The sequence below is a fragment of the Pelophylax lessonae genome (genome assembly GCF_965119305.1).
Source record: "Pelophylax lessonae genome assembly, chromosome: 5".
In the NCBI taxonomy this organism is placed as follows: domain Eukaryota; kingdom Metazoa; phylum Chordata; class Amphibia; order Anura; family Ranidae; genus Pelophylax; species Pelophylax lessonae.
This window is the reverse complement of record NC_138772.1, coordinates 393,897,357-393,918,469: the sequence shown is the minus strand read 5'-3', so window position 1 is coordinate 393,918,469 and position 21,113 is coordinate 393,897,357. Positions and strand designations below refer to the sequence as shown.

Below are 21,113 nucleotides of genomic sequence, written 5' to 3'. Positions count from 1 at the left end.
ATGGTGTGTGTCCCATTACCTGCAGATGGCTGTGGTGATCGAAAGTTTGGGCACCCCAGGTCAAAATTTGTATTAATGTGCATAAAGAAGCCAAGGAAAGATGGAAAAATCTCCAAAAGGCATCACATTACAGATTAGACATTCTTATATGTCAACAAAAGTTAGATTTTATTTCCATCATTGACACTTTCAAAATTACAGAAAACAAAAAAATGGCATCTGCAAAAGTTTGGGCACCCTGCAGAATTTATAGCATGCACTGCCCCCTTTGCAAGGCTGAGACCTGCCAGTGTCATGGATTGTTCTCAATCATCATCTGGGAAGACCAGGTGATGTCAATCTCAAAGGTTTTAAATGCCCAGACTCATCTGACCTTGCCCCAACAATCAGCACCATGGGATCTTCTAAGCAGTTGTCTAGAAAACTGAAACTGAAAATAGTTGAGGCTCACAAAGCTGGAGAAGGCTATAAGAAGATAGCAAATCGTTTTCAGAAGGTCAATATCTTCTGTTTGGAATGTAATTAAGAAATGGCAGTCATCAGGAACAGTGGAAGTTAAAGCAAGATCTGGAAGACCAAGAAAAATATCAGACAGAACAGCTCGCAGGATTGTGAGAAAAATTCAAAACCCACGTTTGACTGCACGATCCCTCCAGAAAGATCTGGCAGACACTGGAGTTGTGGTACACTATTCCACTTTAAAGAGATATATTGTATGTACAAATATGGTCTTCATGGAAGAGTCATCAGAAGAAAACCTCTTCTACATCCTCACCACAAAAATCAGCGTTTTAACTTTGCAAATGAACATATAGACAAGCCTGATGCATTTTGGAAACAAGTTCTATGGACCGATGAGGTTAACATTTGGCCGGAATGAGCAAAGGTACATTTGGAGAAGAAGGGGCACAGAATTTAATGAAAAGAACCTCTGTTCAACTGTTAAGCATGGGGGTGCATCAACCATGCTTTGGGGTTGTATTGCAGCCAGTGGCACAGGGAACATCTCATGAGTAGAAGGAAAGATGGATTCAATAAAATTTCAGCAAATTTTGGATGGTAACTTGATGCCATCTGTGAAAAAGCTGAAGTTAAAGAGGATGGCTTCTACAAATGGATAATGATCCTAAACCTTGAAATCCACGGGGATTACATCAAGAGGCGTAAAACTGAAGGTTTTGACATGGCCTTCACAATCTCCTAACCTCAACATAATTGAAAATCTATGGATAGACCTTAAAAGAGCAGTGCATGACAGACCGCCCAGAAATCTCAAAGAACTGGAAGATTTTGCAAGGAAGAATGGGGAAAGATACCTCAAACAAGAATTGAAAGACTCTTGGCTGGCTACAAAAAGCATTTACAAGCTGTGATACTTGTCAAAGGGGGCAGTACAAGATATTAACTCTGCAGGGTGTCCAAACTTTTGCAGACACCATTTTTTTGTTTTCTGTTATTTTGAAAGTGTCACTCACCCACCCTTCTGCTTTTTTTCTGCCAGTCACATTACTATAATCACAGTATGCATTGTATTCAGTAAATAAAGGAGGAGCAGTTGAATCACAGGAACTCCACCACCAATTCAAAGAATGGGAAAATAGTAATACAAGTACTGTGAATGGCAGAGAGGGCAGACAAGCAGTGATGATTCTCTCAGTAGCAGCAACTGCTCCTAAAGAATAGGTTTCCCCCACATTTCATATTACTGACATGTGACTGCTGTACCATGTACTTTAATGAAAAATCATCCTGTTCTTTTTGTATTGCTTCCTCTGTGTGAAATCCCTGGTGTTCCTGTCAGTCTCTTTGCTTTCCCATTAAAATCTGACCACACTAAGCAGAACACACCGTGGTCAGTTCTCTAGCTGTGTTGGGAACTCAGTGTGCTCTCTTCCAATGATCAGACTTTTCCTGACACCGCCCCCCCCCCCCAGCACAGCCATTCACTAGGAAGCTCAGTGTACTGTAGCTTCTCCTCCCCCCAGCTCTTATGCAGCTGAGAACAGAGGGAATGTGATCACTTACAAAAAAGAGAAAAAAGTGTTTAGAATGGTTTTTATATATCTTTACACAAATGTTTCACCTTTCATTTATATTTTAAATTGAATGGGTTGTTTACAAGGTGAGGGTTCACCTAGGCTTTAACTTTTACAACGCCAGAAGCTAATTTTTAGCAGAAGCAGCTGCCTGCATGTAATAAGATACACATTATTAAACATCACTAATGTGTTTGGGGCAGTATCCAAAAAATACATTTTTAGTAAACTTAATTTTAAATATATTAAAAAAAGAAGTACCTAAATTTGTCTTGGTATTACCCTCTTGCAGTCTGCATAACAGAAGTAAGACAAAGTGGGAGAAGTGTCATAAGCAGCCAATCAGTTGTTCTAGGAACAAGCTAATAGGAAAAAGGTGTTTAGTGACATCGAGATGAGCTCCTTTGGTTTGCTGTTTCTTTTTTCACTGTCCAATAACAGGGTGGCCATAGGAAGGAGAATTGAAAAGGTTACCGAACTTCAGTAGAGAAAAATTAGGTTTAATGCCATGCCAGACAGGGCTGTGTTGTGTGGCAGAACTGTGTAAATCCAAAGATTGTATAGATAGAAAAACAAATTCTTTTGCTCTTTGCTGGACTTTAGCTTTAGAGTAGTCTGCATTGTGTATATATGTTATGGCCCCATAGCCATTACATCTCTTTGATGCTTTAGCAGTTAGTAGCAACATTTCAGGCTACCCAAGAGAAAAAACAAACCCAGATTTCCAAGACATGTATTATATTTTATCCGCTGTAGAACACTGTACCGAATCAAAACCAGCTGCTATACTCTACCTGAAAGCAACAAGAAATAACTTGTGCAGCAAGGCATTAAAACAAATGTCAGAGACAAAAAATACCATCCTTCTGGCATATCTTCTGTGGTGTTAAACATTTGTAATTAAAAGAATATTATTGTTAATTATTTTGAGTAAAGGATACAACTGCAATTTTAAGTGCTGAATTTTTCTACCACGGACTGCTTTAGAAAACCTAAAAGATCTGGTCTCAGTGGATGGATAGAGAGAAAGAAGGAATTTTCAGAAACCAAGTCCATAGAGATCATGTTTTAAAGTTTATTCTTTAGGGAAGAAGATCTCATGGAAACAAGAAAACGTGTTGCCAAAGAATGTGGTGAATAAAAAGGTCAATTGGATAAGAGAATTTATCAACTCTGGTTGTCATGTTCTGTAACACTCTTCCATGTAAAGAAAATTGATGGAACACTATGAAAGGACCATGCTAAACCATACACTGCTGGTAGTCTGTAGCTACTGGAATGTACAAAATAGGTACACTACTGATATGCAGGCATTTTCAGCAGATTTGGGACTTATATCATTATTTATTTTTTTCTTTTATGCTTTAATGTATTGCATGTTTTACACTGCGATACTGACACGTGTATCGGACAATTTCGTGGTTTTTCAAATCAATTTGTAAACAGTAAAATATCTGAAAAGCTAGGAAAATTTTAACCTGCTTTTTTAACAGATCCCCAGCCAGGATGAACAAAATCTTAATAGGTAACGTTCTTAGCTTGGTTTAAAATGCTCACATTTTCTTCTTTCCAGTGCATTTTTACACTGTTTCTGTTCCCCTAAGCAAGTCCCTTATGCCCCCTTCTTCTTCATTCCTGTTTATACAACCAAGTTCTGCTGTTTTCTCTATAAGGAGGAATGGCTTCTGCCGAGTTTCATCCAACCTGTTGTTTTCCGAAGGCGAGCAGTGACATACAGGTATGTAATCAAAATGGGGCAGAAAAGAGAGATCCCGGACTGAACGGTACCAAATATTACATGGACTGATAAATTTATAAAATGTTACAAAATCTTTATTGATTATTAACCATTAAAAAGCTCAACAAGCTAAATATGTAAAACATAGAAAACACTGCAAAAAAAAAAAAAAAAAAAACATTTCCATATGATGCCGTGTGCTATATGTATTTGCTAACTAAAATTGAATACTGTTGGTTTTATACATCAAGAGAAAAACCCCAACGTGTTTTAACTTCTAAGTCTTCCTCAGGGGACCATATGTACTCTAAGGTATTAAAAAAAAATACATATAGCAACATCTTTCATATCATTATAATTTACAAAAGATGCTGAACACCTCAGATATGAACATAGGCATAACCTGCATCCAGTATTAAACATACACATAAGGTCTTAGGTGAGGCTGAATGTCTCCAGAGAGCACTCCTCCAGAGGTCCACGATAAGCACAAGGGATAACAGGGCCTTCAGGGAATATACTGTATCTATAGGGATTGGAATAAACAAAAATTTTGCCAATGCCCACCAACTCAGTATCATGGGAAATTTGTTTCTGATTCACTATAGCAAACATATTGCAAGTCATATATGCTAGGTCCTTCCCACAGTTCCCAGGCAAAAAGAAACTCAAAAAGCAAGGCTTTTTTAAAGCTTTAAAGGCATTTTTATTGTGGATGGCAAAAGGGAGATAAAGGACAAAATTGTCTGGGAGCCTGGAGTTCAGCTGTAATGCCAATAAGATTTGTATATTTTTACATCAGATTCATAAATGGTCTAGCATATACCTTGTAGGTACAGTAAGTAAATGTGAAAATAATACCCCTGAATGCTGCCGCAATGAAATTGGTATTTATCAGGAATGGAAAGGATCCAGCTTGGTATGCATATTTAGTTTATGCAAACGGAAATTCTGATTTTGCAGAAAAACAATTTTGGCTATAGCAATATGATTTTCTTTTTTTTCTTTTTTAGGTCACTTTTTTATCTGTATCCCACTTAAAGCATTTCTAAACCCAAAAATCATCAGATGAAGCCACATGCAATGGTGGCGCAACGCGTAGAGGTTGAGCCTGGCGGCAAGACTTTTCACCAGATTACGTGAGAAGCTGGATTTTATTATATGCTTGTTTTTACCTAATAAATGTGAATGCATTTTATTAAGTGGGTTCTGTGCAGTGTGTTGAGCTTAATAACCCAGGTACTGCACTATTGGAGGCTGTTTTTTATATTTGTTGCCTATGACCTGTGTGTGAGCTGTGTGGAGCCATCTTGGAGGGGGAATTCCATTGTTCCTAAAGGAACCTGAACACCAGAGTTTGGTCCATCAGATTGATCTGTGTTTATGCTTTGTTGACCCTTAGGGGTTTATAACGGAGGTGAGCATACACTACACCAGGTGAAAGAAGCACGAGTGGAAAATTGTCATTACACTGTGGTTTCATCTCTATAAAGCACCTTATCAAATAGACTTTATTGATTGCACAATCTATAAGAAGCTTTATTATTTATTGCATTGGCCTTTTTTGCATTATATGTTTGTTTATGGATTTAATTTGCACTGCCACTATATCTATCTATCTATCTATAAAACAAAACACTTGCCTATTTAGTCTTTTTTTTTTTTTACATTGATTTAGAGGCAGCGAAATCACATATTTTAGTATTGATTTATTGCGGATGTGGTGATTGCAGCAGCTGTACCCTGTAATTTCCTAATTTCTATAACTAGCTGGCAGCGTGCTACTACCACATCTATATACTAAACCTAAAAACAGCATTTTTTATGGTGCAGCTTACCAGTACTTATACAGTATACGTTTACCTGATAATTCTGCAAATTATCACGCACTGTCTTGGCCCTGGTTGGCTTTGCTCACTTATGCCACTGTATCTTTGGAGGAAGCTATAGTTGTCATGCTTCGGCTCCTGATTTGCTACAGCAAAAATGGCAAAATCAACCCATGTAATCTTTGAGCCAAAGATTGTGTTACTAATCCTTGTTTTTGTACACTCTTAACAAAACATTTGACAAAACAGCCCACCCCCGATATCTGTGAATGAAATACCACAGCAGACCATTAGCATTATGAAAGAGTAATGTAGCAACAATCTTGAAAAAGAGACTGAAAGTGAGTCAAGTAGACATTCACACCTAAATTCTAAAACTTTTTTTTAAATCTATCACCTAAAACATGATACTGTAATGCAAAATATATCCTACAAATAAACAACATAAGATGGGACCAGACAGGAATATACAAAGACTAAAAGTAGGCAGACCAGAATTTGAGGTTTCATTTCCTAAGCACACTTATTAGCATTAAAATGAAGCATCCAAATTAGGAATGAAATTCAACACAAAAAATGCAGGATCCTGTGCCCAAAGCCACATTTAAGGCTAGCCCACATCTATTTTATGTTGGGATCTGGGTATGGTCCCCTAGGATGTCAACTAAATGCTGCAAGGTGGAAGCTGCAATGGCTATGTGAGAGCTAGTAGACTTGCTAGTAGAGTCTTGATTAAAAACATAACAAAGGGAAAATACAATAACAAAATAAAAATCTGTTTGCTTCTCTCAAACAGGGGTAAGATGTCCATTCATCTAAAATCACTAGCAAAAAAATAGGGCACGCTGGGAGCAGGAGGAGTTATGCTAGGGCTGTCTCTACAGCTTGTTTACCAGGGTCCAATCACCTGACGGTAGTTGCATAACCAATGGTCTAAGAATTAGACCCTGTGTCCTTGTCCTGTAATCTACAAGTCTCTTGTTCCAGGTAATTTCTCCTTTTTAGGATAGCAGCAGTCCAAAACCAGGCTCCTAACACACTGTCAGACTTAGTGCAGCAGATGTACAGTCCAGTGTATCTCTCTCTCTCTCTCTGAGCAAACACACATACACTTAGCCCCTCAGATTGGACCAGCTGCAGTAACCAGGGGACCTGTGGGGAAAAAACAAAGTATGGCCCACAGGATTGGGAACCCATCCCACTCAAATCACATAAGGTAGAGATCTAGGTTTCTCTACCTCAGGTACCTGCTGGCTTCACCCTATTATGCATGCTAAGAAACACTTGTATTTTCAATACCACAGGAATGGGAACCCATCCCACTCAAATCACATGAGGTAGAGATCTAGGTTTCTCTACATCAGGTACTTGCTGGCTTCACCCTATTATGCATGCTAAGAAACACTTGTATTTGCAATACCACAGGTTTTTAAGACACCATATTACAATATATATATAGAAAATTGCAACAGCTACTCTCTGTTTTGACATATATAAATGCATGCTAAAGAGAACTGGGAGGATGACGAGACTAATTCATTTCATGTTTGACATTTATAAGATTAACAAAAGCTTTTTAAGAAAATATGTCTACTAAGAAAAACAACTTGTTTCACTATTTCATTGGCTTAAAATAATAAACTCCTGGGACTGCCACCAATGCTGATATATTACAAGACCTTAACAGAAAAAGATAAACAAACTAAACTTAAAAAGGATTTGTAATTCATGTAGAAAAAAATGTTTAATAAAAATTAATGGAATGTTTTCTTTGAGCAATCAATATGCTTTAGTACTTTTGTCGTAAAGAAGACATTCTGGTTCCATAATTTCGCATTCTGAGGAAACCTTTGCCATCAGTGACTGCTAGACGTTGCCCGTCTCCCAATAGTAAAATACAATGCAAAAATCATCCCTAAATACTCAGAAAGTCTGCTAATTTCAGCCAAATCTATTAAAATACTAGAATTGTAAACATATAAGTTGTTGTTGCAAGAGTACAGTATTTGTTTTAAATTAGTTTTCTTACATAGGAATGTAAGCAGAGACTAATAGGCAAACTATGCACCAGGCCTGGTCCTGATCGGGGACTTTCTCACACAGGCTATATCATAGCCAACAATCAACATACTGTATTCTCTGTCTAAAATGTCCCCTCAGAAACCCAAGCAATTTCAACTGAGCATGTGGTGAAAAAAATATAAAAGCAAAAGCCCCCCCCCCCTCAGCGAAAATTTAATGACAAAAATGATTAGTAAATCCATATGTAGACATATGAAATTACATGGAAATCTACTTTTTCTGCTTATAAATTTTTATTTTCTGAATGGTATGATATCAAGAAACATCTACTCCTATAAGTGATTGGAAAAAATGTTATCTAAAAAATAATACCAAATATGTTATACTTACCTGCTCTGTGCAGTACTTTTGCACAGAGCAGCCCTGATCCTGCTCATCTCGGGTCACTTGTCAGCATCTGGGCCACCCCCCCTTGTCGAAGACCCCCATAGCAAGCCACTTGCTGTAGGGGCACTTGTGCATGCTTGCTCCCCAGCCGGCTCTCTGCGTCCATAAGACACAGAGAGCATAGCTCAGCCTGGCTCCCCACTCCTGCCTCGCTGGCTGTGATTGACAGCAGCAGGAGCCAATAGCCAATTCTGCATTTCAGCTAATTACTAGGAATAGGCACAGGAGAGCCTCAGGTCTCATGCACATTGCTGGATCAGGTTCGGGCTTAGGTAAGTATTAAGGGGAACTGCACAATGCATGAAGGTTAAAAAAAAAAAAACTTTAGCCTTTACAACCACTTTAAATCTGAATTACATTCTGATATTTAACCATTCTTTTTAATAGAAATAGAGAGAAAAATATATATATTTACAGTATATACTGCATATAAAGATATATATATATATATATATATATATATATATATATATATATATATACACACACAGTATCTCACAGAAGTGAGTACACCCCTGACATTTTTGAAAAAATATTTTATTATATCTTTTCATGTGACAACACTGAAGAAATTACACTTTGCTACAATGTAAAGTAGTGAGTGTACAGCTTGTATAACAGTGTAAATTTGCTGTTCCCTCAAAATAACTCCACACAGCCATTTATGTCTAAACCGCTGGCAATAAAAGTGAGTACATCCCTAAGTCATAATGTCCAAATTGGGCCCAAAGTGTCCATATTTTGTGTGGCAACCATTATTTTCCAGCACTGCCTTAACCCTCTTGGGCATGGAGTTCACCAGAGCTTCACAGGTTGCCACTGGAGTCCTCTTCCACTTCTCCATGACGACATCACGGAGCTGGTGGGTGTTAGAGACTTTGCGTTCCTCCACCTTCTGTTTGGGGATGCCCCACAGATGCTCAATGGGGGTTTAGGTCTGGAGACATGCGTGGCCAGTCCATCACCTTCACCCTCAGCTTCTTTAGCAAGGCAGTGGTCATCTTGGAGGTGTGTTTGAGGGTTGTGATCATGTTGGAATACTGCCCTGAGGCGGTGAAGTGAGATAATTTATTAAGTAAAAACATAGTAACTTGGCAAGCCTGACAAAGGAGCCCCTGAAAGGCACTGAAGTAGTATCACTCCTCTGACACTGACATTGGGTTAAGAAATGGAACAAGTGGCGCAAGCTGTTAGCACTACATAAACACAACAACATAAGCACATCAAGGCTATGATAAAGTCTTAAGGTGAGATGAGGAAATAGTCTGAATGCTCAGGGCCAGCCTGTTGGGGAGCAGAAGCGATCTCCAAACATGCAACAAACAAAAGAGAAAACAGACGCCTCTGAGTTAAGACTGCGATTTAATATGGCAAACAAGTAATAAAAACTTACACCAAGGTAAGTATAAGCAGACAAGATGGGTCCTTCCGGTGTCCGTGTGGAGGCTGGGGCTTGGAGTCATCACTGTGGGTCTGTAATCATCTCCTCTCTTCCTCTTCCTGTCCAGCAGGAAGTGGAGGGTGTTACGGCAGTGAGATGGAGGCTTGGACAGCAGGGTGAAACCGCAGTGAGATGGAGGCTTGGGCCGCACGGTGGCCATGATGCTGGTCCACAGGATCTTCCGGCGTAATGACTGACGCGTTTCCGAGCATGCGCACTGTGGTGAGAAACCAGTGCACGCTCCTTTTTCAAAGTCGGATGTAAAAGGGAAAGAGAAGGACCAATTTATGTGTTCCGGGACAATGCCCACTGGTGGCGAAGTTATAAAATTACTATCAAAGTAAACATGACTCTATGTTATGGCTGTATGAGGAACAATGCCTTCTGGTGGTGAAGTTATAAAATTACTATCAAAGTATCAAGCTTATCATCTGTACCTCACAGATTCCCCTCCTGCCAAAACCCAAGACACATTTGATCAATCCATTTGTTTCACCACCAATTTCCATTACAAACACAAGACCATGGAACAGATTCTTCTAAAACACTGGCCTATACTCTTGGAGGACCCCCATCTCAAATTAGTCCTCCCAAGCACTCCCAGAGTCACATACAGGAAAGCACCCAACCTTAAAAACAAAATTGCACCCAGCAAACTTAAAACCATTAAAGACACCACCCCTAGGGTGTGCCTGATTCCTTTAACAGGCATGTATAGGTGCAATAAGTCTCTGTGCAAAACCTGTGCATATGTAAAACATGGTAAAAAAATAATTTCATACACATAACAAAACATACAACCTCATTGATTTTTACAATTGGTTATCTGATTTTGTAATTTATTGCCGCAGTTGTCCTTGCAACCTCCTCTATGTAGGACGCACGATCCGTCCCCTTCGACAAAGATTTGGTGAACACAGAAGAAAAATAGAGGAAGGAAAAGACAAACATAGCGTCCCCCGCCACTTTCTCAGACACCATGACAAATCTACTTTAAATCTTGAGGTATGGATCATTGAGCAAATATCAAAAGACCTTCCTGAAGCCGAAAGATTTCACAAACTGTGCGAACGTGAAACGTTTTGGATCTATTCCCTCAATACACTTTCGCCCAATGGGATGAACGAAGAATTGGATGTATCCACCATTCTTTAATTAGTCCCCTCTAGGGTTCACTTTAGGTAATCCATACGGTGCCAATCTTGGCCAAAAGTTTTTTCCCCACCCCTCCTGCCACCAACAATTCCTCATCCACTCACTGTCTAGCATTTGTCCCTTGTCTCCACCGAATGATTATACATTCCACATTCATACCTCTTTCAGGTTGATATTCATCATTGTTCCCATTCCATCCATCTCACTGCATTTGTATCCATTTCCTGATTTTATACATACATGTATCAATATATACTATAAGAATTTCACATTATCACATACAAATATAATTTTTTATTGTATATTTAGTCTCAGTTAATGATATGCATACATCATATACAATTCTTTATTTATTTTGTTTACATTTATTTTATTTTAAATTTCCCATTTTTGATTTTTATTTCTATTTTAATTTATTTTTTATTTTTATTTTTATTCATATTTAATTTTATTTCCACATTTATCATTTCTTTCTCATTTCATCCCATGTTTTTTTTATTTTTATTTTTTCTAATTTTCCTCTCATTGTCTATGGCATTATTCTCTTCATGCATCGTATCACATGTCTATTATTGTTTATTTTTATTTTATACTGGTTTGACCTCTAGAGGGACCCTTGTTCCTCATACAGCCATAACGTAGAGTCATGTTTACTTTGATAGTAATTTTATAACTTCACTACCAGAGGGCATTGTTCCTCATATAGCCATAACGTAGAGTCATGTTTACTTTGATAGTGATTTTATAACTTCACCACCAGAGGGCATTGTCCCGGAACACATAAATTGGTCCTTCTCTTTCCCTTTTACATCCGACTTTGAAAAAGGAGCACGCACTGGTTTCCCACCACAGTGCGCATGCTCGGAAACGCATCAGTCATTACGCCTGAAGATCCTGTGGACGAGCATCACGGCCACCGTGCGGCCCAAGCCTCCATCTCACTGCCGTGACACCCTTTACTTCCTGCTGGACAGGAAGAGGAAGAGAGGAGATGATTACAGACCCACAGTGATGACTCCAAGCCCCAGCCTCCACACGGACACCGGAAGGACCCATCTTGTCTGCTTATACTTACCTTGATGTATGTTTTTATTATTTGTTTGCCATATTAAATCGCAGTCTTAACTCAGAGGCGCCTGTTTTCTCTTTTGTTTACCGACATTGGGTTGCCTGGCTTCGAGATGCGTGTAGGATGGCTGTAGACACTGCTCACTTTTCTCTGTTTTGGCAGGTTCGGATGGAGGCCTGCTGTCATCGCTTCCATTGTTTACATAGTGCATCCCTCTTGCTCCCCAGGCTGTTCACAGGCAACCTAGATGTACTGTAAAGCTGGCCATAGACGATTCGAACCGTATGTGGGCAGGCTGAATGTTTCCGTGTTGATCGATTGATCAGCTTGGGTACAACCAGCATGCCGAAATCACTTTTGAATATTGGTAGCGGCTACTATAACAACTAGCAATAATCACTATTTACTCCCAGCATGGATGGCTTCCCCTGCCGCCCCCACCGGGACCTGACAATTGCTCGGCAGAAGGGATTCCCCTGTCAGCACTATCTGTGTTGACGGGGGAATCAGGCAAATTTCTTTCCTGCAACTACGGGATATTTGCATTGTCTATGGTCAACTTAAGTTCTATTTTATTTTTTAATCAATTATGTCACCTAATCGATAATGTACCCTCACTGCTCTGCTATTTTACAAAGTCAAAATTTGTATTAACTTCGACGGTCTATAGCTTTGAATCCACTGATCATTCTGACTTGCAGTTTTCACTGAAGGATGAAGCTTAGAGTTGTGACAGGTTTATTTAGAGTAAACCTCTGTCCTAGCTATGGACAGCTGTTTACATATTTTTAATAAGCAGTAAATGAACTTTATATATCAAGCATTTACCGGTCTCTGTAGTTGCAGTAATGGTGGATCAATTCATCCTTAAAATTCTCAGCAGAAGAACTGAAGTTGATCGAATCATTCTCTCAGCAGCTTGGCTAGCCCTGTTCCTCCTGCCAGCAGTGACTCAGCAGCCTTTCAGTCTTATAATCTCTGATATATCATCTTGGAGAACAAAAAAAACAGCCCCCAGCCTGGGGCTCATTAAAGTGGAAGGCAACTGGTAGCAAGAACCAAACATGGCAAAAGGTACTCATGTGCTTTAGGAGTCAGGTCTCAACCTCATTACTGGCATGGTTATGGAGAGATCCTTCATTCTTATCAAGCCAGGAGGAGGCATACGTGGTCATTTGCCCTAAAGTAAATACTTGTAACCTGGCAAGTGTACTTTACTTGCAGGCACTTTTAAACTTCAGTAAATATAGCTCGTTTACAGTGTACCTCGGTGGAAAAGTCAGGGTACAGGGAGGTTTCAGCCCCAGTATATTGGGTGTCTGCTTTCTCTCAGGCCAGGCTCAGAAGTATGGGTCTGCATGGAAGGCCCGGAAGCAGAGGATGTGACGTGATCCTGTGGGTTCCCTCAACCGTGAACATGGGCATGGGGGCCTCCCTGCCAATCATCTCAAGGAGCCAGGTCTCCACGAAGTCTGTGGGGTCCCATCCCTGCACCATCTCTGAGAACCCAACAATACCAATGCTCTTGCGGTGGAGTCTATTCTTGAGGTCATCTGTCCTGTCAGTGGCTGCATGCACTAGCTGTGAATTAGAGGGGGTATTGTGAATAAGGGAGGGCAACTGGTCTTCTATGTTGCTTATGCACCCTTCTTGGTGCGTTTCTAGATGTTCTAAAGATTCTACCTTAATAGGTAGACCGCCAAACTGAGCATTGTCCACAGAAGGAGTGCATTTGTTGACCACATGCAGGATTTCACCTAGGGTAGGCTGAGGGTTCCCCTCGCTCCCATGATCAGACTTGGAGTGTCTTTCCCTGTGTCCTTTGCAGTTTCCAGTGTTTCTCCCTTCCCTGCAGGTGCTGAAGAGCCTGGTGGTGATCAGACTGGAGCAGTAAGCAGGCTTGGAAAAAAGTTATATTAGACAAATTACCAGCAGGAGCCCTGTGAGCTGCTTCCTCTCTTCTGCCGTGCTCAGCTACGCTTCCCAGTATTATAATCTCAAATTTAAATACTGAGATGGAGTTCTAGAAAAAGGGGAGCAGGTAAACTGAGCCTTAAAGTGGTAGTAATCTGCAGGGCTTCCATCTTCCCTGTCTTCCTTCTGGGTTTGAGGACTCTGGCTGTGTGAGTGACCAGAGCTGCGATGAAGTCACTCCTAGGCATGCGCGCGGGAGCCGCCGTTTACAGCACAGGACTCTGAAGGAATGGCCTTGGTGAGTGATGTCACTGGCTGCATGTACAGTAAATATCTCCTAAACGGTGCACATTTAGGTGGTATTTACAGTACCTATAGGAAAGCCATATTATAGGCTTACCTATAGGTAAAATTCATGTATTAGAGTTTACTCCCACTTTAAAACTTAACTAAATGCAACACACTTTTTTTTTTAGTTTTTGATAGCGTGGATAGGGATTAGAACATTAGGTTTTTTTGCTGTCTGTGCCCCCATTAGGGAGATTCACCCTCTCTATTTGTCCTGTTTACCATTATTATTGAATGTGAAAGTAAAAGAAAATCCAGAATTTTGGGTTGTCTCCTTTTCTGTTTGGCTATAATACAGGAAGTGAAGGTAAATCCTTACAACAGGACACAGATGGGGGAAAAATCTGACAGGAATCTGACCCTTCTTTATCCAAAATGTAAAAAAATGTTTTGTCTATAGTTCTTTTTTAACCACCTCCCACCCGGGCCATAGTACATATACGGCCGGGTGGGAGTCTCGTCCTTCTGAATGGACGTTCCGGAACGTCCTTCAGAAGGAGAGAGATCGCGCCGCCGCGGGCATGCGCAGCGGCGCGATCTCGATGTGCCTGTGTTCCTAGGACACAGAGCAACAAGACTCGGCAGGAGGGCCCTGTGATTGGCCCTCCTGATCACATGACGGCTGTGACCAATCACAGCCGTCATGTAACGTCAATACAGCCGTTGTAACGGCTTCGATCTCTTCTCCTCCTGACAGATCCTGTCAGTGAGGAGAAGATCAGAGGATCGATTCTGCAGCCGGGGTGATCAGTGAGTATTTCTAATTACTCACTGATCACAGGGGGGGTCTGTGCTGGTAATCAGATGATTGATTACCAGTGCAGCCCTGGGGGGAGGGGATGCCACTAGAGCCACCAGGGATGCCCACCCATGACCACCAGGGATGCCCACCATGACCACCAGGGATGGCAAACAGGGCTCAGAGAGCCTGCCAGTGGTGCCCCCCTATCAGTGCTGCCCACCAATGCCATCTATCAGTGCTGCCCACCAGTGCCCGTTATTGCCATCTATCAGTGCCGCCCACCAGTGCCCATTATTGCCCACCAGTGCTGCCTATCAGTGCCCATCAGTGCCCCCCATCAGTGCCGATCAGTGCCGCCCATCAGTGCCACCCATCAGTGCCGCCTATCAGTGCCCATCAGTGCCACCCATCAGTGCTGCCTATCAGTGCCCATCAGTGCTGCCTATCAGTGCCCACCAATGCTGCATATCAGTGCTATCTATCAGTGCCACATATCAGTGCCCATCAGTGCTGCATATCAGTGCTACCTATCAGTGCCCATCAGTGCTGCATATCAGTGCCACCCCATCAGTGCCACCCCATCAGTGTCTCCTCATCAGTGCCTGTCAGTGCGGCGTCATCAGTGCCTATCAGTGCAGGAAAAAACTTATCTATTTACAAAATTGTATAACCTAAACAAAAAAACTTTTTTTTTTTTCAAACTTTTCGCTCTTTTTTTATTTGTGCACCAAAAAAGAAAAAACCTGGCGGTGATCAAATACCACCAAAAGAAAGCTCTATTTGTGGGGAAAAAATGACATAAATTTGGTTTAGGTACAGTGCTGCATGACCGCGCAATTGTCATTCAAAATGCAACAGCGCTAAAAGCTGAAAATTGGTCTGGGAAGGAAGGGGGTTTAAGTGCCCAGTATTGAGGTAGTTAAATTACTTTAGTGCATCGGCTGAGAACTTTGGAAACAAATTGATCTGCAGTGTGACATAAAATAGTAAGTTAAGGCTAGTTGTAATGCTTATTTAGTGCTTAAGAACTTCAGCATCCATAATCCGGTTCATTATAAAATCTCTGATATTTTCAGTGGGTGCCACTATTTGGTTGGTATCTTCATAAATGTTGAGCAGTGCGTTTAAAATATTCATTTAGGATAGGTAGCATGAAGCTTGGCTTGAAAAGGGAACCAAAATGTTGCTTCCGCCTGGTGTAAAAAAGAAAAATATCATGTGTTTTTACCTCTCACACTTTTAAACCATTACATTCTTGTTAATAGAAAACAATAAAAGAAAGTTATTGGTAAAAATGCCATCTGTGTCTTTAACCACTTAAGGACCGCCCCGCATACATTTACTGCGGAAGGGCTATCCTTTAGCGCAAAATCACATACCTGTATGTGATTTTCTGTATGGGCTCTAGGGGGGTACACGTGAAGCCGAAGCCGTGCTCCCGCTGTGATTGGACACACAAAGGGAGCCAATCAGCGGATCCGGGGGCCAACTGGGATCATTCAGAAGAATGACAGAAAGGCAGTCTTGCCTATGTAAACAAGGCAGACTGCTGTTCTGTCAGACAGAAAGAGAGAGATCTTGTATTCCTACTAATCAGGTACACAGATCTCTCTCTTCCTGCAGTCAGTCTATTACCCCCACAGTTAGAAAGCACTCCCTAGGAGCACACTTAATCCTATGATCGCCCCTGATGTTAACCCCTTCCCTGCCAGTGTCATTTATACAGTAACAGTGCATATTTTTAGCACTGATCACTGTATTGGTGTCACTGGTCCCCAAAAAGTGTCTTTTAGTGTCATATTTGTCCTCCGCAATGTTGAAGTCCCGCTATAAATCGCTGATTGCGGCCATTACTAATAAAAAAAAAGGCCATAAATCTATCCCATAGTTTGTAAACGCTATAACTTTTGCACAAAACAATCAATATACGCTTCTAGGGATTTTTTTTTACCAAAAAATATGTAGCCGAATACAAAATACAATATACAAATAAAATACATATAAAATAAACTGATAAAGAAATTAGATTTTTTTTTATTGGGTGTGTGTTATAGCAGAGAGTAAAAATGTTTTGTTTTTAAATTGTCGGAATTTTTTTGTTTATAGCACAAAAAATAAAAACCACAGAGGTGATCAAATACCACCAAACTAAAGCTCTATTTGTGGGGAAAAATGGACATACATTTTATTGGGTACAACATCGCACGACCACGCAATTGTCAGTTAAAGCAACGCAGTACTGTATCGCAAAAAATGGCCTGGTCAGTAAGGGGTAAAACCTTCTGGAGCTGAAGTGGTTAATACAGGTTACATGTTAAAGCTAAGGTACGCAAAAAAAAAAGGAGATCTGTGTGCCCCTATTACAATGTAAATTATATATAGCAGGCAAGGAGTTAATAATCAAATCCAAATATATCTTGGACTGTCACAATTAATTATTTTAATTAATAGTGAGTTGGCTGCTTTATTTTTGCAGATAGCATATAGGTTACCATGCCTGCCCCCTCAAAACACCTTTAATTCTAAATAGTCGGCACATATAGTTGGTTACATACAATGCCACTAATAAAAGAGAATGTGTATATTTAGTAGATCATGCTGTAGATAAAGAATCTTGTTTTTGCCACAACTATGAAATCTAAATTAAAAATATGATGTAATTGGCTCACAACCAATTGTTTGGGGCTAATGACTGCAACAGCAGCAAGATTTTAAAGGGAATCCATTCCAGTATATGGCCTTTTCAATAATCTTCTAGAAATTATTTTGTGTAACAAAGTGTCATACATAACTGAAAATGTGTTTATGTTTCACAGATAATAACAATATCTTGAAGAAAACGACAAAAGAGGGAATAGGGAATAATGCAATTATAGCTATAGCTTTCTGCACAGAGTATATCTACAGCAATTATCACAATATACAGCAGGAAAGAATCACCCCCCTTAAAATAATCACATTTTGTTTCTTTGCAGCCTGAAAATGAAGACAGACACATTTTTTGTTTTATCCAGCTGTATTTACTCAGTGTAACCTATAACATTCAAGTGAAAGATATAACACCAACATATCAGAATAAAAGAAATTTAAAAAAAAACGGAATCAGGAGTTGGAAAAAGGATCACCCCCCCCCCCCCTTACTCTTAAAAATGACTTGTAAACTCAACCAGGTGCAGCTAATCACCTTGTTAATGGCACAAAAAGCCATTTGACTTTCAACTGTGATCAGCTGTGGTCATTTTGATTAGTTTAGCATGAACAGAGCTTTCCTTGAGCATTTCAGTCCCTGGTAGTGCAACTGAAGCAAACAATCAACTATGAGTGGCAAGGCACTGTCAAAAGATCTCTGGGGTAAAGTTGTAAATGAGCACAAGTCAAGAGATGAATACAAAAAAATGTCAAAGGCTTTATCAGCATAGTGAAGTCTATTTTAAAAAAAAGTATAAGGTGTTTGGTACAACACAGACCCTCCCTGGATCAGGATATCGCGCCAAACTGGATAAAAAAGGAGGAAACTGGTCAGAGAGGCTACCAAGAGGCCTACAGCAACTCTGAAGCAGTTCCAAGAATTTATGACGTTTAAGAGTAGTCATTGTGTGCATGTGACAACAATCACAAATTCTCCACAAATGTGGCTTATATGGGGGGGTTGGAAGAAAAAAGCTACTCCTCAAGAAAGGCTACATGCAGTCAAGACAAAGCTTTGCCAAAACTTGAAGATTCTGAGGCCACATGGAAAAATTGGATTTTTGACTTACCATAAAATCCATTTCTCTGATGGTCCAGCTACTGGTATTCATAACCTTTGGGTTATTCTGCCCCCTACATGAGTAGGACACTAGGCAGAAAATAATTCTGGCTACACCCATGGGCAGTCCCAGGGGGTATACTCCCTCTCTCTGCTATAGCCACTCAGTTTTGTTACAAGCAGTGTCAGGAGAATAATAACTCCAAAGAGGGGTGGGTGCTGTGTCCGTCAATGAACATCAGAGAAATGGATTTTACGGTACGTCAAAAATCCCATTTTCTCTTTCGCTCATTGACGGACATGGCTCCTAGTATTCATAACCATTGGGATGTCCCAAAGCAATGTTAAACATGAGGGGTGGGAACAACCAAAAAAATTCCCAACGCTAAACATTAGCCAACAGGAGCTCAACCAAACAACCGGAGCCCACCTGAAAAAAAAAACAAAAAACAATGCACCCTCAAAGAGATCAGGTCCTCTTAAACAGCAGCCTGAAAAACCTTGCGGCCAAAGGAAGAATCCAGATGCCAGCACATCCACTTTATAAAACTTTGTAAAAGTGTGCACCGACGACCACGTGGCTGCCTTGCAAACCTGTGTCACTGACCCCTGACAACGGAAGGGCACTAAGTGCCTTAGTAGAGTGTGCCTTGACAGGGAAAGCAGGAACCCGACCCCTGATGGAATAGGCCTGAACCACTGTCTGTCTGATCCATCTGGAAATGGTCGCAGAGGAAGCGGACAAGGTCCATTGGTTAACACAAATAGAGAGTCTGACTTCCCAAAAGACTCCGTAACTGCCAGGTATACCCTAATTGCCCGGACCTCATCCAAGGCATGCAAGGTAATTTCCTTTGGATGCTTAGGCCTGGGACACAGGGAAGGCAACACAATGCCTTCAAATGAAAATCAGACACAACCTTTGGAAGGAATGACGGACAGGGGCGAAGAACCACCTTATCCCGTCAAAGCCAGCGACTATAAAGCAGGATGGAAGATCAGCACTTGGGACAGCAGATTCTCCTTGAGGGGAAGCTTCCAAGGAACGCCAGCGACCAGCCACACCAGATCGGCGTACCAAGCCAGACAAGGCCAGTCCGGAGCCACTAAGATGACCCGAATTCCTTCTGCCTCGATCCTGCCTAGAAGTCTAGGCAGAAGCTTGAGAGGAGGGAAGGCGTAAATCAGCTGATACTGACCCCCACGGGGACACCAGCACGTCTGTGGCATCCGCCAGAGGATCCCTTGACTGAGCCACAAACCTCTGCACCTTTTTGTAGAGCCAAGATGCCAACAGATCCAGCTCTGGGGTGCCCCACCGGAGACACAGCGGTAGAAACACCTCCAAATGAAGGGACCACTCCCCTTGGTCCAATGCCTGTTGACTGAGTTAATCCGCCTGCCAATTTTCCACACCAGGAATGTGTACGCCGGAGAGGGCTTGAACGAACCATTCTGTCCACCTTAGAATGCCGGCTACCTTCAAAGCCGCCAGGACACTTTTTGTGCCCCCTTGGTGAATAACATAAGCCACGGCATTGTCTGACTGAATGCGCACTGGACAACCCTGAAGATGACTCGTCCACTGATTCAAACACAGTCTGATCGCTCAGAGTTCCAAGACATTTATCGGTAGTCTGGACTCTTCCAGTGTTCAGATCCCCTGAGCAGAATTCTTGCCGAGGACGCCTCCCCAGCTGGACAGGCTGGCATCTGTGGTGACCACTGTCCAATACAAGGGGAGGAAGAATTTTCCCAGCTGAAGCGCCAGAGAACGAAGCCATCATATCAGGGACTCCCTCATTCCACAACTCACCCGGATCTGATTGTCCAGAGACTGCGGAGTCTTGCTACATTTGGACAGAATCTCCCTTTGCAGGGACCTCATATGGAACTGTGCAAATGGAACTGCCTCAAAAGGTAGACACCATCAGGCCCATCACCCGCATGCAAGTCTGGAGGGACGACCATCTGTTGGACAGCGGGAGGCAAATTTTAGCCTGCAATTTCTGGAGTTTGTCCAGAGGAAGTAGCATTCTGGCTAAGGTCATATAGTCAGGCTTCGTGGGCGGAGCCAGAGAAGACTTCTGAAAATTATTGATCCAGCCGAACTCCCGCAGAGTTCGTATTGTGATCTCCAGGTTTTCCACCAGAGTAGAGGGAGACTCCGCTCGCAGAAAAAATCGTTAAGGTAACCCAGTACAGCGATCTTCCGTTGGCGTAGCAAAGCTAACAACGGGGCTAACACTTTTGTGAAGACCCGAGGAGCAGAGGCGAGACCAAAGGGAAACGCCACAAACTGATATTGCTCCCCTCCCACAGCAATGCGGAGAAAACGCTGGAGACTGGCACATATTTGAATGTGAAGGTAGGCATCCTTGATATCGATAGAGGCAAGGAAATCTCCCTGATGCAGGGATGCCACCACCATTCAAATGGATTCCATTCTGAACTTCTGTACCTGCAAAAAAGCAGTTGAGCGCCTTGAGGTCCAGGATTGGATGCACTTTGCCTTCCTTCCTGGGAACTGTGAACAGGTTTGAGTAAAAACCTTGAAAACGTTCTGAGGTCGGAACGGGGACAATCACCCCTTGAAGGAACAGGTCTTGTACCGCCCACAGTTG

At 41.5% G+C, this 21,113-nt stretch overlaps 2 protein-coding genes across 2 annotated transcripts in view; one reads left to right on the top strand and one right to left on the bottom strand.

Annotated features, from left to right (window-relative positions):
- The window catches only part of METTL4 (methyltransferase 4, N6-adenosine), a 276,066-nt gene that overhangs the window by 12,606 nt on the left and 242,347 nt on the right, over positions 1 to 21,113 (bottom strand). The gene's annotated exons all lie outside the window — the stretch shown is intronic.
- The window catches only part of SMCHD1 (structural maintenance of chromosomes flexible hinge domain containing 1), a 1,054,086-nt gene continuing 1,049,148 nt past the window's right edge, over positions 16,176 to 21,113 (top strand). The window contains exon 1 of the mRNA XM_082259552.1: positions 16,176 to 16,184. The gene's annotated coding sequence lies outside the window, so the exon portion shown is untranslated. The remainder of the gene's footprint in view (positions 16,185 to 21,113) is intronic.